Source organism: Falco punctatus (assembly GCF_963210335.1).
Source record: "Falco punctatus genome assembly, chromosome: 1".
In the NCBI taxonomy this organism is placed as follows: Eukaryota; Metazoa; Chordata; class Aves; order Falconiformes; family Falconidae; genus Falco; species Falco punctatus.
In genome coordinates this window covers 125,951,917-125,965,117 of record NC_137580.1, presented here as the reverse complement: position 1 = coordinate 125,965,117, position 13,201 = coordinate 125,951,917, and the positions used below count along the sequence as shown (strand labels likewise).

The window sequence follows — 13,201 nt, the reverse complement described above, 5'->3', positions numbered from 1 at the left end:
CCTTTAATAATCTTACTCTTTTGTCCCCATACGTTTACTCTCCATGTCATTGTGCCCTTCTGCTCCGGTCGCTGGCTGCCCATCGTGGCCAGACCCTCTGCCTTGGAGGTGCTCACGGTTACCACCTGTTTTTTCTACTTCATTTTCCAGGACACCTGATGTATTTATTTTCTTTTCTTTTTTTTTTGCCTCTGGTTTAGGGTCTATTAAGTTTACTCCTTCTTCCCCTGCCCTGGGAGACCCGGTTAATGAGTAACCATAGCGTGCTTGGAGGCAGCTGTCTCAGACAAACTGACGGAGACTTTTTTGGAGCTGCATAAGGGAACGTTTGTTCTGCAGCTTCTCAATAGATCCTTGTGCAGGAGGCAAGAAGTGTGGGGAGAGAAAGAAAGAGACACTAAATCACTGGACTCCTTGAAAATCTCACTGCATGTGTGTGTTTTTATTCCTTTTTGTAATAGATGTTAGATGAGTCACCTTTTCAAGTTTAAATAATGAATTTATCTTCACAACAGAGCACACAATGTACTTTTTAACAGTGTTTTGGCTTTAAAGTTCTTTTTAAGTAACTTAAGTCTAAAACACACAGCCTATATGTACACTGGCATGGGGTTAGCGTCACAGGAGAGTGGATTTTCTTTGTCCCAGTCCCAATGTACGGCACATTTTGCTCTTACGGTTCATAATTTTACCTATTCCCTTCCTTTGCTTTTGTTCTATGAAGGCTTGGAGGGTTTTACCACACGTTTGCCATTGTTAAAGGCTGTTTTGTCTTCCCTAGGACGCTGGGCTGGCAGTCCAGTAGGAGATGGAGACCCGCGTGCCGTGGAGGAGAGCAGTCCGGGCGAGCGGGGTCCCGTGCCCCAGATCTCCTGTGCGACCTTGGCAATGGTATGTAAACCTCTCTTCCCTGCTTTGCTTTTGTCACTATGCAAACAGGTGACTGATGTGCCTTTTCTCATACTTGCAGTGGCTTTTTCCTTCCTAGTCTGCTGGGAAGCTTGTGGAGGGCGGGTGGGATGTTGGGAGCGGGCAGAAACTCACGGGAGCAGGGTACTGAATTGCTCCTGGGTGTCTTGAAACTTCTCTCCCTGTGGCTCAGGAATTCTTTGGTTTCTGTCAACCTTCAAGTTTCTTGTGGCCAGCTGTGCACCTCGCAAGCGCACAGGTAACACTTGTTATCTGCTGGCAGAGATTGCTTGTGTGCTAGGGAGCATCACACCGGCCAGCCCGTGTCCCTGTGTGGCTCAGGTCGCAGTCCCTGCTCCTGGTCCCCACAGCCAGACTGGGACATCATTGCTTTGCTCTCTTGCTCTGGGGTCCTGGGCATCCCCTGTGACCCAGGCATGCCGCGGAGCACAGGACAGGCAGCCTGGCCCTGCCCCTCCTGTCCATTGCATGGTACGAGCGCTCTGAACCCCCATCACCCAGCCGGCTGCAGCATCTCATGTATCGGGACGAGTGATGGTAGCGAGATCTTTCACGCGTTCCTGTCTGCACCTGCTTGGGGCAAACCCCGCCGTGCACCGTGGCCCCACATCACACAGCCTGGCTTTGCACAAGCAAAGCACGCTGACACCGTCAGCAGCTGTATGGAGGTGAAAGGAGTGTTTACCAAGGGGTAGCTGTCCTTCCCTCGCTGCTCCCCATGGCCTCTCGGCTGCTTTCAGGGCCAGCTTTGCTCCAGCTCCCTCCGAGGAGGTTTCCCACCACTTTCCCCACTGCCCGAGGCAGCCGGAGCATGTGGAGCAGTGCCGGTGCGGGAGCAGCCCATCCTTCCCCAGGACCCACCGGTGTGTGCCTGTGGTCCAGGCTGCAATCCAGCACTCCAGAGAACGCTGAAAACACACAACCACACTTTTCCTCCTCTTTTACAAAACCTCAGGTTTTTTTGTTCCTTTTTTTTTTTTGACTTTGAGATTGGTTCAAGTTTTGGGTAAAGATTCAGGTTGTTTGTGTTTTACCTGAAACGCAGCTCCCCCTTCCCTGGAGCAACAGTTCTTTATTGGCTCTTGCAGACACTTGGCACTCTCAGTGCATGAAATAAAAAGCTTTTTGTTTCCATATTTCAATATATTTATATATATTTAACTGATTTGGGGAGGGTATTTGAAGGTCAGAGGACTTTCAGAGGTTACACTGCTGGCCAGGCCCTGGGAATAGCCATCCTGTGGGAACTCATTCCCAAATCACCCTTCCCAAATCCCTTTTGCTTTTATTTTGCCAATGCTGGTGCCTGTCACTAAATGCATTTGGGTTTTTTTGTTTGTTTATTTTTTTTTGTAAAAATCAACAGCAAAGTCCATGGTGAACTTTATAGATGTGCCATTCACAAACTGGGGTGGTAAAAGTAACATGACCTCAGGCTGTGAACCCAACCGTGCTACCAAGAAGGTGTTTGTACTAACAAAACTTTTACAAGAATAAGCAGTTTTTCTGGCTCCACCCTCCCGCGAAAGGCTGGTGCAGCTGCAGGTTAGGGCAGCGGGGCTCCTGCCGTCTTGTGCTGCTTGCCCTGTTTGTCTGGAGGAGTCAGCAGCCCAGTTCTTTCTCCCTGCCCAACATTGGCAATTCAGTATTCCGAGGATATTTTCAGCTGGAGAAGAATCGGTGCCTGTTCATCCTCCCGGTGGTATTTCAGCCCCATTCGGCTGAACACAGAGCCCCTAACCCCAAAGCCAGCCCAGAGCCAGGAGCAGAACTTGCCTCTCCAGCAAAACCCTCTTCCCTTTCCACTTGCCATTGCACTGAGGATTTCCTCTGCTTAAAAGCTTTCACAAAGCAACTCGGGGATGGTGTAGCCAGTGTTTTAGCCTGTGTTCGGCAGCCCTTGGACCAAACTGCCCCATCCTCCTCGCCAAGGAGTGCCTCGAGTCCCTGCCCTCGCGGGATAAAGGATGCTTTCAGCAGCTCTGAGTGGATCTGTTGGGAAACGATGGATTTTCCGTGACTTGGAAACATCTGGTTGACATTCTTATATTCACAGGCTCTTGTGTAATTACCCTTATTACCTGATCTGCATGCACTTTAGCTTGCTTTATGGGCAATTCTGCTCTCCCTCCCTGCCCACACCACCCACCACCATCACACAAGCACACGGGCCACTTTCCTAGTTAAAACTTGGTGCTTTCTTCCTCTGGCTCAGGTCTCCCCTCCCCATCTCAGCAGTGGCTGAGGAATGCGAGACAGGAATGCTGTCCTCTCGCAAGGAGCTGGGGAAGGGGGGGCTGGCTATCACTTAAAAACAATGTCTTTGTGTTTCCAGCCGGCTGTAGTCACGCAAAGCCATGCCTGGGTGTGCAGGGCTGCTGGCTCTGCGCCTGCTCGCCTGCTGCCTCACCTGGCACTGGCCTGGCAGAGTTCAGCATCTTCTAAAACCTTTAACCGTCACGTCATGTTCTTGCAAAACCAGGGCTGGGAGCATCCCATAAATCAATGCCAAGCTGCTCCGTGAAGGATTTGCGCACCTTTCCATTTCAATTCCTTCCTCAGACCATCCTCAGAGGCCACTGAGGGTCTCTGTGCAGGGCAGGGGTACCTCACCGCCACCCGGGTACTTGGCATGGTCCTTCACACCAGTCAGATGTCACCAGCAAAAGCCTGTGGAGCCGTGGCAGAGCCTCACAGCGCTGCGAGTCGCTTCTGGTGATGTCTGACAGTGCCGCGGCCGGTGGGCACGTGGCTTTGAAGGAAATGCCACTAGAAGAGGGAGCAAAGCTTTTAAATTATTAAAATGGTAATTTGCCTTCTGAAATCCTTGGCCATCCAGCCATGTGGCTCTGTGCTTCCAAGCGCTCCAGCTGATGGGAGCCCTTTAGAGACCCAGTTCAGGTATTGGGTCAGCAACAGCCATTCCCGTGACTCCAGTGAGCTCTGTGTCTCATTCTGCCCGGGAGCATCACAAGGCCAAGTGCTTCCACCCTGCCTGGTGCGACAGGGCTTTCCTGCAGAGCAGCTGGGCCAGTTCTGCATCCCTGTGCCTGTCTGCCTGCAGCCCAGTCCTGGGCCGCTTTCAGGAGGGGTTCCTGGCTGAGCTGGGCACGGGACAGCGCGCCGGACCTGGGCATGTCCAGCACTTCCTTCCCCGCAATAAATACCGAATTAACCTCTGCCATTTTTGGCACTGGTGCTATTATTTTCCATGCTCGTTAGCTGCTCCCGAGGTTTCTCACCTGGTGCCCAGGGCAGGCTGCCTGCCTGTGTTTGTCATTTGCTGGTTCGAGTCCTGCCACACTTGGGAAGGTGCAGCTTCTAACGGGTGAAGGATTCCTAAAAGCAAAGGGCGGCTGGAGCCAAGCAGAGCTCCCGAGCCCAGGGGAGAGGAGAGGAGCAGGCAGCTGTCCTCTGCCCGTGACCCACAGAGCAGCAAGTGCCTGCTCACAGGCAGCCAGCCGGAGGAGAATAAGCTCCATCATTTTACTGACGGGTGAGAAAAGGGAGAAAAAGAGAGCAGCCAGATTTCTGTGCTTGAATAAAACCAGCGGAGCTCTCAGGAGGCTGGAATCAGGACTTTCCTGCCACTTCGCAGCAGCTCAGGGCTGTCAGACAGACAGTGCTGGCTGCACCCTCTGGGCCCTGAAGCTGCAGGGACTTGCAGGGCGCAGTGCAGGGCTGGCGAACCCCGTGGGAGCAGCTCCCAGAGCCCCACTCCCCTGCATGGGCATCGCCCCCGGCCGGGGGACAGGACGGCTCTGGGGGACAAACGGGGGCTGCGGCATTGCCCCGCATCCACACGTTTTCCCAGCTCTGCTCTTTGCTGCGAGTTGCATTCTGGCGCTTGCCAAACAGGTTTTAATTTCCAGAACATGGGTATGAAAAAGCAACACAACCCCCCTCCTCCACAGCCCTAAAATATTATTTTTTTTTCTTTTTAATATACCATAAATGATGACCTTTTACCTCCTTAAAAAGGCAGCCAACACAAGCACAACAATGTGATTTGTGCAGCATTTCAGTTGCGGTTTCTTCAAGAAATTCATCTGGTCTCGAAGCAATTAAGGGAAGGGAAGCATTTCCACCCCAGCTTTGGGCCCTGAAAACCTGCCAGGAGGGATTTTTTTCCTTCCCCTTCGCTCTCCCTCTTTCTTCCCCAGCCCTCCTTGCTCACTTGTCCTGGGAAACTTCTGCGGTTTCGCTTTGGCAGCTCTCCTGAGCATGCGAGGATAAATCCCGACCTGCTGCAGGTGGGAAGACGCTGGATCCAGGTCCCTGCGCCTGCGCAGCCGGTGGGGTGGGACATTGCCCACCCAGAGCCGAGCCCAGTGGCCAGCCAGCCAAGGGGTGTGCGAGATGCCCCCCCTTTGGCACTGTCCACCCTCTCCCCTGCCCAAAATCCGGTCGTCCCTCCGGCAGAGGGGCTGTGCCTGGAGAAGGCACGGGGGCATGGTGGTGTTGGTCCTGCTATTGCCACCCGCCTTGTGCCCTGTGTCCCCTTCAGGGCATTTCCCTGGCTGGAGGCAAAAGCACGGGGGAAATGCGTGGCACAGGGCCCCGTCCCGCGGGGACAGACAGGTGACTTTGCCTGGATGGAGCGTGCTTGCAAGAATGGGCCTTAAATTAGCCCCTCAGTCAACAGCACAGTTAATTGCTCATTCATTCCACAGATGGGTTAATAATTAAGTTAAATTAATAATTGGGAGAATAATTAAACTAAACAATAACCAATACATGGGACAATTGAAGTAATCGGTCTCCGTGCTGAGCGCTTGCTGGGGTTATTCATTCACCAGCGGTTTGGGGACGGATTCTGCCCTGGATGGCTGCGCCGTGCCACCGGGATGCGGCTGCGGGATCCCGGCGAACTGCCGGGCTTTTCCCGGCGAAGCCACCGGCTCTTCCCCCCCGCCCCGGGGCCCGCTGCAGGGCAAACCCAGCCCCACCGTGCCCCGCCCGGGGGTCTCCCCCGCCGCCTGCGCCCGCCCCTCCCCGCGGCCGGCCGGAGGGAGGGACGAGGGACGGAGGGAGGCGGCTCCCGGCCGGGGGGGAGGAACTACAAGTCCCGTGAAGCCGCGCCGCCCGCCCGCCGCCCCGGGGCTATATAAGGGGGGAATGGCCCGGCCGCCGCAGTCGGAGCATCTCCGCCCGCAGGGGAGTCGGTCCCGGTCCCCCCCCGCGGTCACCTGCGCGCCCCGCGCACGGCTCCTGCCTCGGTGCTCCCGGGGCCATCCCCGCCGCTATCCCTCCCCTCGGCGGTGGGGGGGTCCCTCGCACCGGGGGTGGGAGCGGGGCCGTGGGTGAGGATGATGCCGGAGCCCCGGCGCCGTGCCGGTGCGGCCCGCCGGAGGTAGGTGCCCTGCTCGGCCCCGGGGGGCGGCGGGGGGGAACGGGGTCGGGGGGCGGCCCACGGTGGGCTGCGGGACCCCGCGCGGGGCGCCCCGCCGGGCACTTGCTCCTGCCGCCTCCCGGTCCCGTTAGTCGGCGCGGCCCCCGTGGGGGGGTGGGGTGGGGGGCAGCTGTGGGTGCACCCCGGGGGGCCCGGTACGGTGGGGCTGGGCGAGCTGCGGGTGCCCCCGGTGCCGGTACCCCCCAGCACCATCCGCCTTTGTCCCGCCGGATCCCCCGCCCCGGGGGTGAGGGGCTCCCACCCGGGGATGCTCCGCAGCCGAGCGCGGGGGGAGGGCGAGCGCGGTCCCGGCTGGCAGAGGGAGGAGGGGGGTTCCTCAGCTCTCTTAAGAAAAAACGTGTGTGGCGTGTTTTTCTTCGTGATTTTTTTTTTCTGGGAGGTGGGGGGACACTACATGACTTTTTCCATCCCTTCCTGTAGGAAAACCTCGTTAGAAAGGTCCCCGAGGGCTCCGTGTGCCTGGGCAGGTGCCTGGGTGAGGTGCTGGGTGAGGTATAACCCTGGTGAGCCTGCAGCCCCTTCCCCAGCTCTGCTGGGGGTCTGAGGGGTCTCCCCTGCCTTTGGTGCTGCCTGGCATGAGTCTGGGAGCGAGAAACACTTGATCGGGGTTGGTGATGCAAGGTATCTGTGATGCACAAGAGCACTTTTGTGTGAATTCTGGAAAAATATGAATGACTCCCTTATTTTGCTCGCTACAACAAAAAGACCACACCAGTCTAGACCTGCAACCAATAACACACACAAAAATTAGTGCTGTCTGCTCCAAGGGACCCAGCGTGCCGAGGAGAACATCAGCCCTTCCAGTGTGCGAGCCTGCTGATCCGTACGGAAGGCGAGGGATGCTTGTTTGGGGAAAGGATGTTTGAGGTTACTTTGATATAAACAAGAGAAGCTTTTATTGCCCAGACATTGTTAGTGTTGCTCTTTGCTGGCTTGAAATGCATTTCCTCTGAAGGGTTTTGAGACTGGAGGAATTGCTCAGCTCTCTTGCTAATTGAGACATCTTTTTATAATCACAGTCACAGCTGGTGGGATGAAAGCTGGGGGGAGAGGGCTGTGTGCAGTGACTCAGGCCTTGGGAAGAAGCTGCATCTCTGTTTGCCTGGCACTGTGAAGGGGAGGTTCCAGCCTGGAGGCTGGAGCAGGGTATGCAAGGACACCTTTCTTCTCTACTGTCAGGCAGGTGATGTTTTCAGGCATCCACTTTCTCATTTCCCTGTAAAACTAGGGATGGATGTCCTTCCTGCAGCTGTGGTGAGTTTGAGCCCCCTAACAAGGAGACACCATGGGCCAGAAGGGTGTTGCAATATTTTTGTGCTCTCCTGGCTCTTTTTGCAGCAAAGTCTTTGAGAAAGAACTGTTTGAACTTGCTCTTTCTATGAAGCTGCTTGTTTACCAGTTGCTTTCCATGCTCAGGTGTCTCAAACAAAAGGTGGTCTGAGATGTGGCACCCCTCAAGCTTCGTGTGACATGTTGGTGATAACTGTTTCTGGGGTGCTGTTGAGTGGCAGCAGGGTGACTCTGCAGCCCTCCTGACTGGGGCTGTGAGGGTTTCTGGTGGGGAGAGGGTCCCTAAGTGAAGCATGAAGGTGCTTTGCCAAGTACAACGTATGCGAAGGGAAATACTGTCCGCTTCTTGCACTGGCAGGAGGAGCTGAAGTTGCTCTTGCAGCCGGTGTGTTCCCTTCATGGTGTTTCCCAGGCTGCAGGCTGGTAGGGCTGTGCTGCTGGAGTTTGATCTCTGTTTGCATGGCAGAAACCCGCTGCGGAGCGTGGGGAAGGCTGTAGCTGGCAGGGGAGATGCTGGCTGCGGTGGGCCGTGGTCCCCGGTGGGTTTCTCTGCTGGGCTCGGGTGCTGTGCTCTGGCAGGTTGAATTACAGCGGCTGGGGATGTTGGTGCTTCTCCTGCTCAACAGGCTGGGACCAGGCGCGTGTCGCTGCCTAGCTGCCTCTGCTGAGCCCCTAAATTGGTGTCAGCAGAGTCCAGAATGGATCCTCCTGCCTGCAGCAATGGGGGCTGCACGAGCCATGGGGTCAACAACCCAGGCGGTCTCACCCCCACAGCTCAGGGGACTCTGTCAGGACTTGTTTCACAGACACTGAGCTGCTGCTGCACGAAGGACCCTGGCAGAGCCCTCGGCCACCGCCCTGCCGCAGCTGTGGCCTGGGAAAGGTGCGTTCACCCCTTCTGCGCTGCCAGAGGAGGGATGCCCTATAACAGACCAGGAAAACTGATGGTCATGCTGTTGCTTGCAGTGGACATAATGAACTGTTTGAGGACCAGCTATAAATAATATATTACTATAAACTATGTATTAGGGAGGTTGCTAAACCAGACTGAGGTGCCGTCTCATCTACACTTGCCTGCCTGGGGGGGCTCAGTGGATTACAGGCTGTGGAGCAGACGGGGCTTTGGGGATGTTGCGACTCCCGACTCCCTCCGAAGCAAAAGCTTCTGTCTGCAGCAAAGCCCAGCTGTGAAATCTGGAAGCCCTGGACTCTGACCCAGCTTTTCTGAGCGCTGGGGTTTGCTGTGCATGCCTCTTGTGCTTGGTTTTAAATATATTTGATGTAGTAGCATCACTTCTCCTTGGTGACGCGTGTTTTTTTAGTAGCAGCTGGCTCAGGTCTAGACTGCTTGTGCTCAAGCTCTTCTGTCAGGGATTCTGTATAAGAAATGATCGGAGTGCCTTAAATTTTAGGAGATCAAAAGTTTTGGGTCACACCCGCTCCCCCTCCCTCTGGCTCGCTGAGCCCCAGACAATGGGGGGATAATGCCAGGAGCACAATGCAGCCTGCTGGGGGGCTTTTTGTTTGTTTGAACTTTGAACAGAAAAGCAAAGCAACAAAAGAGAGGGCAAGAAAAGCACAGTGTTTTGCCAGTTACCACGGCCAGCCAGAAAGTTATAACCACATTACAAAGGGCAGCCTTGTTCAGAGTGGCTTATTTCATCAGGAAGATGTATTTAAAATAAAAATGAAGGGGCAAATGCTAGCATAAATTCCCCCATGTTAGTATAAACACTGCATGAAAACACTTTTATTACCTTCTATAACTCCCTAATAAATACTGTTCCTTTTTGATGAAAGCTCTTAGCACAGGATTAGGGTTTACAGTGCGTTGCCTTATTAGTCCCTGGGGACAGAGCCCATGTTCAGTGTGGCTTCAGGTCCTGCTCTGCAGCCTGATTTCAGTGCTTCAAAGCTTCCCCCTTTTCTTATTTTTGGGATTTTCCCCCCCTGTGGCAGCATCTGAATTGCAGGCAGCGCTTTCCAGGACCGACACACGAGAGGAAAACTGGAATGCGTGTGGTTAAGGAGGTTCTTGCTTCTAGTTCATCTGTAAGTGTGTCTTCTCCCAAACAGAGCTGATGAGGTGTGAAGGACCTTGGTCCCAGGGTTGTGCTGCACCCATGCCCTAAGAAGGTAACATTTTTTTTTTCTTCAGTTGGCTGATTCTTTCTGCCAAGCCACAGATGTTTTCTGAGGGCTAAACCCTAAGCCTTTAAATAAATGTGTTTGATCCCTGGGTGGTTGTGTAGCTTTCCTGCAAAAAGCCCAGAATGGGTTTCATACTGGGAGCAAATGTTATCTAGCCAGGCTCTTAAAGCTGATTCCTCTGGGGTTTTATTCTTGTCTTTTCTCTCTGAGGGGGCACCAGAGCTGTCATATATCTGGTGCAGCTGCAGCAAAACCTTCCGTGGTCTTGCAAAGGACAAAACTTAACAGCGATGGCTCTAAGTAAAGCTCAGCCTAAGACAGCCTTGAACCTCTCAAGCAACGTGACTTGGCCGCGAGGGCCAGGGTGTTTTTGCATGGTACTGCACAGGAGCTTTAGGCTGGCTTTGGAGTGCTGCCATGGACTGCTTACACGTGTCCTGTGCTGGGTCAGGTGGAGGCAGGATGCTTCTGGACCTCGGTGTCACATCTTCTCCAGTCTGGGATGGATGGGGGCTTTACTGCTGTCGCTGGAGTTTGCTTCAGCTCTTGCCACTGGTGGTCCTTTAAAATGCACTTTTCAGGCCAGTGTCTTTCAGGAGTGGCTTCTGAAATTTGGGAGTTTTTTCCAAAGCTGGTAAGAGAAAACACACTTTCAGTGCATGGGCTCACACTGGCAGGCAGAGCGTTGTTTTAGGTCTTGTAGGTTGGATGGTCGTGGTGTTTCTGTGAGGTGGCATTCTCCTCTGCTTGTCTCTGCTCTCTGCAGATAAACTCAGGGCTGGCCCATGGCCAGGTGGGCTCTGTCACTGCTGGAGGGACGGGAGCCTCCTGCCAGCGTCTGGGACCTAGGGTGCCAGTGACACCAAGAGGCAGCCTGACTTGTTCCGTAGCTGGATGGCCAAACACCTATCTCTGATGCAATGAGCTTGGAAGTAAACTCTAGGAATTAAAGCTGACAGGAGCTTCTCTATGTTTCAAAGACTCTGGAGAGCAGGTCCCCTTGCCTGCTGGGGAGGGTTTTGTGTGCAAGTTGTAGCGGCTTGCTTCGTGGGCAGCTGGAGCTCTGCTATGGACCAATTTTGCACATGTGGTTCCAGCATCACCTCAGCAAGTTGAAAATGAGGAGGCAATGAGGGAGCCTGGTGGACTGAGGTCCTGGTGAGATGCTTGCGTACCTCTGGGGTGACAATGTGATGAGCAGGGCTCAGTTTGGGTGTGTGGGGAAAAAAATGGTATGTGGGCTGTGGTTGGTGTTGTGTGAGATACCAGAAATGCTACAATGCAGCCCTTGGGGGTACCCGAGTGTCCTGCTAGGCTGTGCTTTGGGGGGGACTCTGTCGCCAGCGGGCATGAGCAGAGCAACAGCTGATACCAGTCACTCTGGAAGCAATTGGGATCTGTGATGGTGCTAAGCCGGAGCTGAAGCTCACCAGCCGAACTGCTGTGGCTTTAGCTCTGCAAGACTGAGTGTGTCTGCAGAGAGCTCATCATCGCAGTCAGGGAGGAAGAGCTGCTGTCCTGCAGCTGGATGGCAGGTGTCTGTCCATGTGAGCGGTGGGCAGGCTGTGTTGGCCATGGAAGTGCCGTCCCCTCTTGCCAGGGATGTGGTGCAGGCTTGCATCTCTGGGGGCATGGGGTTCACACAGTTGCTCCTGTATCACTGGCAGGACAGTGGCATCCTGGTCCACCAGTGGACATTTGAGTCAAACATTGTTCCTGGGAGATCCCTTTCTCTGCAGCTTGTTGCTCCTGAGGCAGGAGGAGCTGGAAGCAGCAGAGCGGCTGGTTCTGGGGAGGAGAAGGTGGCTTGTGTAGCTGGTACCTGTCTGTGGGAGGGAGGCAGACATCTGCTCGCAGGGTCCGGGCAGCTCCCTCAGCAAAGGGGGAACTGGATGGTGACAGTTGTCCTACCTCTTACGTTTGTCCAAATGGTATATGTCAAATCCTCCCAGCCGAGGACTCGGGAGGGGGCAGGGGGCCTTCCCAGCCCAGCAGACTGGATGGGAAATAATGATCCCCTTTTTATAGCTTCTTCAATTGTTCCTGAAAATCCTTTTTAAAAGGAGGAAAGTTCCTTCCTTCCTTTCAGCTCCTGGTATCTTTAAGAATTCGCTCTATTGTAAGCTCAGGACAGAGACCCTTCTATGAGGGCTGCATAGGCGCTCTTCGGAGGCCCCCTCCCCGTGCCCCCTCCCACCCCATCCCAACAAGCCCCCATTCTCTTCTGAAGAGGGTCCCTCTGTCTAACGCCAAGTAACTCTTAAGGGTAGCATTTATCCCCGGGCACTCAGCTCACAAAGAGTGCTGGAGTGTCAAATAAACTCACTCCAGCCTGCAAAGAGAAGAGGAAGAAAATACAAAACCCCCTTTATTTCCACCCTTGCAGGGAAACAAATACGGACTTTGTGCTGGAGAGCAGCAGCGCCCTAACGAAGCTGGGTAGTGTGCGTACTAATGTATCTCTAATAAAATTGTGTGTGCATGCACACGTGATGGTGAGTGCGCAGACCTGGCAGACGAGCAGTAAATCAAAATCCCTCCGAAAAAATGCTGGCCATCCTGTGTGCCCACTGCTTTCTAGGCAGAGCTGGTCATCGCTAGCTCTGGGCAGCATGCTGGTGATCTCCGTGGGTTTGCTTTTGAAGAGGGGTGTGGGGAGGAAGATGCTGGTGCTGTCCTGGGTGCTCTGCTGAGGTTGTCAGCAGGGGTAAGGGGGCTGCGGGAGGTCTGTGCTTGGCCACATCTTCAGCAGACCCTTGTAGCTCTGACCAGACCTTTGGAAGGGCTCAGCACAGCTGAGCGCTGCTGCAGGTGCTGATTTCATCAAGAAACTGTTGCAGGAGGAGAATTCAGCTCTTTGCCCTGCTGTGGGCACTGCACGCCCTTGCAGCTGGTATGCTACTGGTGGTGTGAACTGCCGCCTTTCTGTGAGCCTTGTGGCTGGATTTGCGCTGAGTGGAGGAGACGTGCTGCCCTGGGAAGAAATCGTTGTCTCTTTTCTGTGGATGGATTTAAACTGTCATCCTCTGTGTCAGAAACCAGCATGACCAGTGCTGACCAAACAACTGGGACGGTAACATCCAAGCAAGGGATTGGCTGGTGCTGCCTGCTCCCTGGGGACGTGTCCACCAGCATGGCCAGCACCTCTGCTCTGCAGTAGTAAGAAAAATCCTGCTTTATGTTTCTTCATCTTGGCACGGTCTTGGCTGCTTAATGCTGAATTTGGGAATATCTTGCAGCTGTGCCACATGGGATGTGCTCAGATGCCCTCAGATACTCCTGCAGCTGCTGGCAGACCTGGAGAACAAGATGCAACTCTTGACTGTGCTGTAGTGGCCGAGGGTCACTGCTGCTCCCTTGTCCTGACGCTTGTTTCTCTACAGGTTTTGGTAGCTTGTCATTACTGAAGGGGGCAGA

At 54.4% G+C, this 13,201-nt stretch overlaps 1 long non-coding RNA gene across 1 annotated transcript in view; it reads left to right on the top strand.

Annotated features, from left to right (window-relative positions):
• Positions 1-899: 899 nt before the first annotated feature.
• The window catches only part of LOC308063760, a 62,294-nt gene continuing 49,992 nt past the window's right edge, over positions 900-13,201 (top strand). The window contains exon 1 of the long non-coding RNA XR_013928071.1: positions 900-6,283. This is a non-coding gene — a long non-coding RNA (uncharacterized lncRNA). The remainder of the gene's footprint in view (positions 6,284-13,201) is intronic.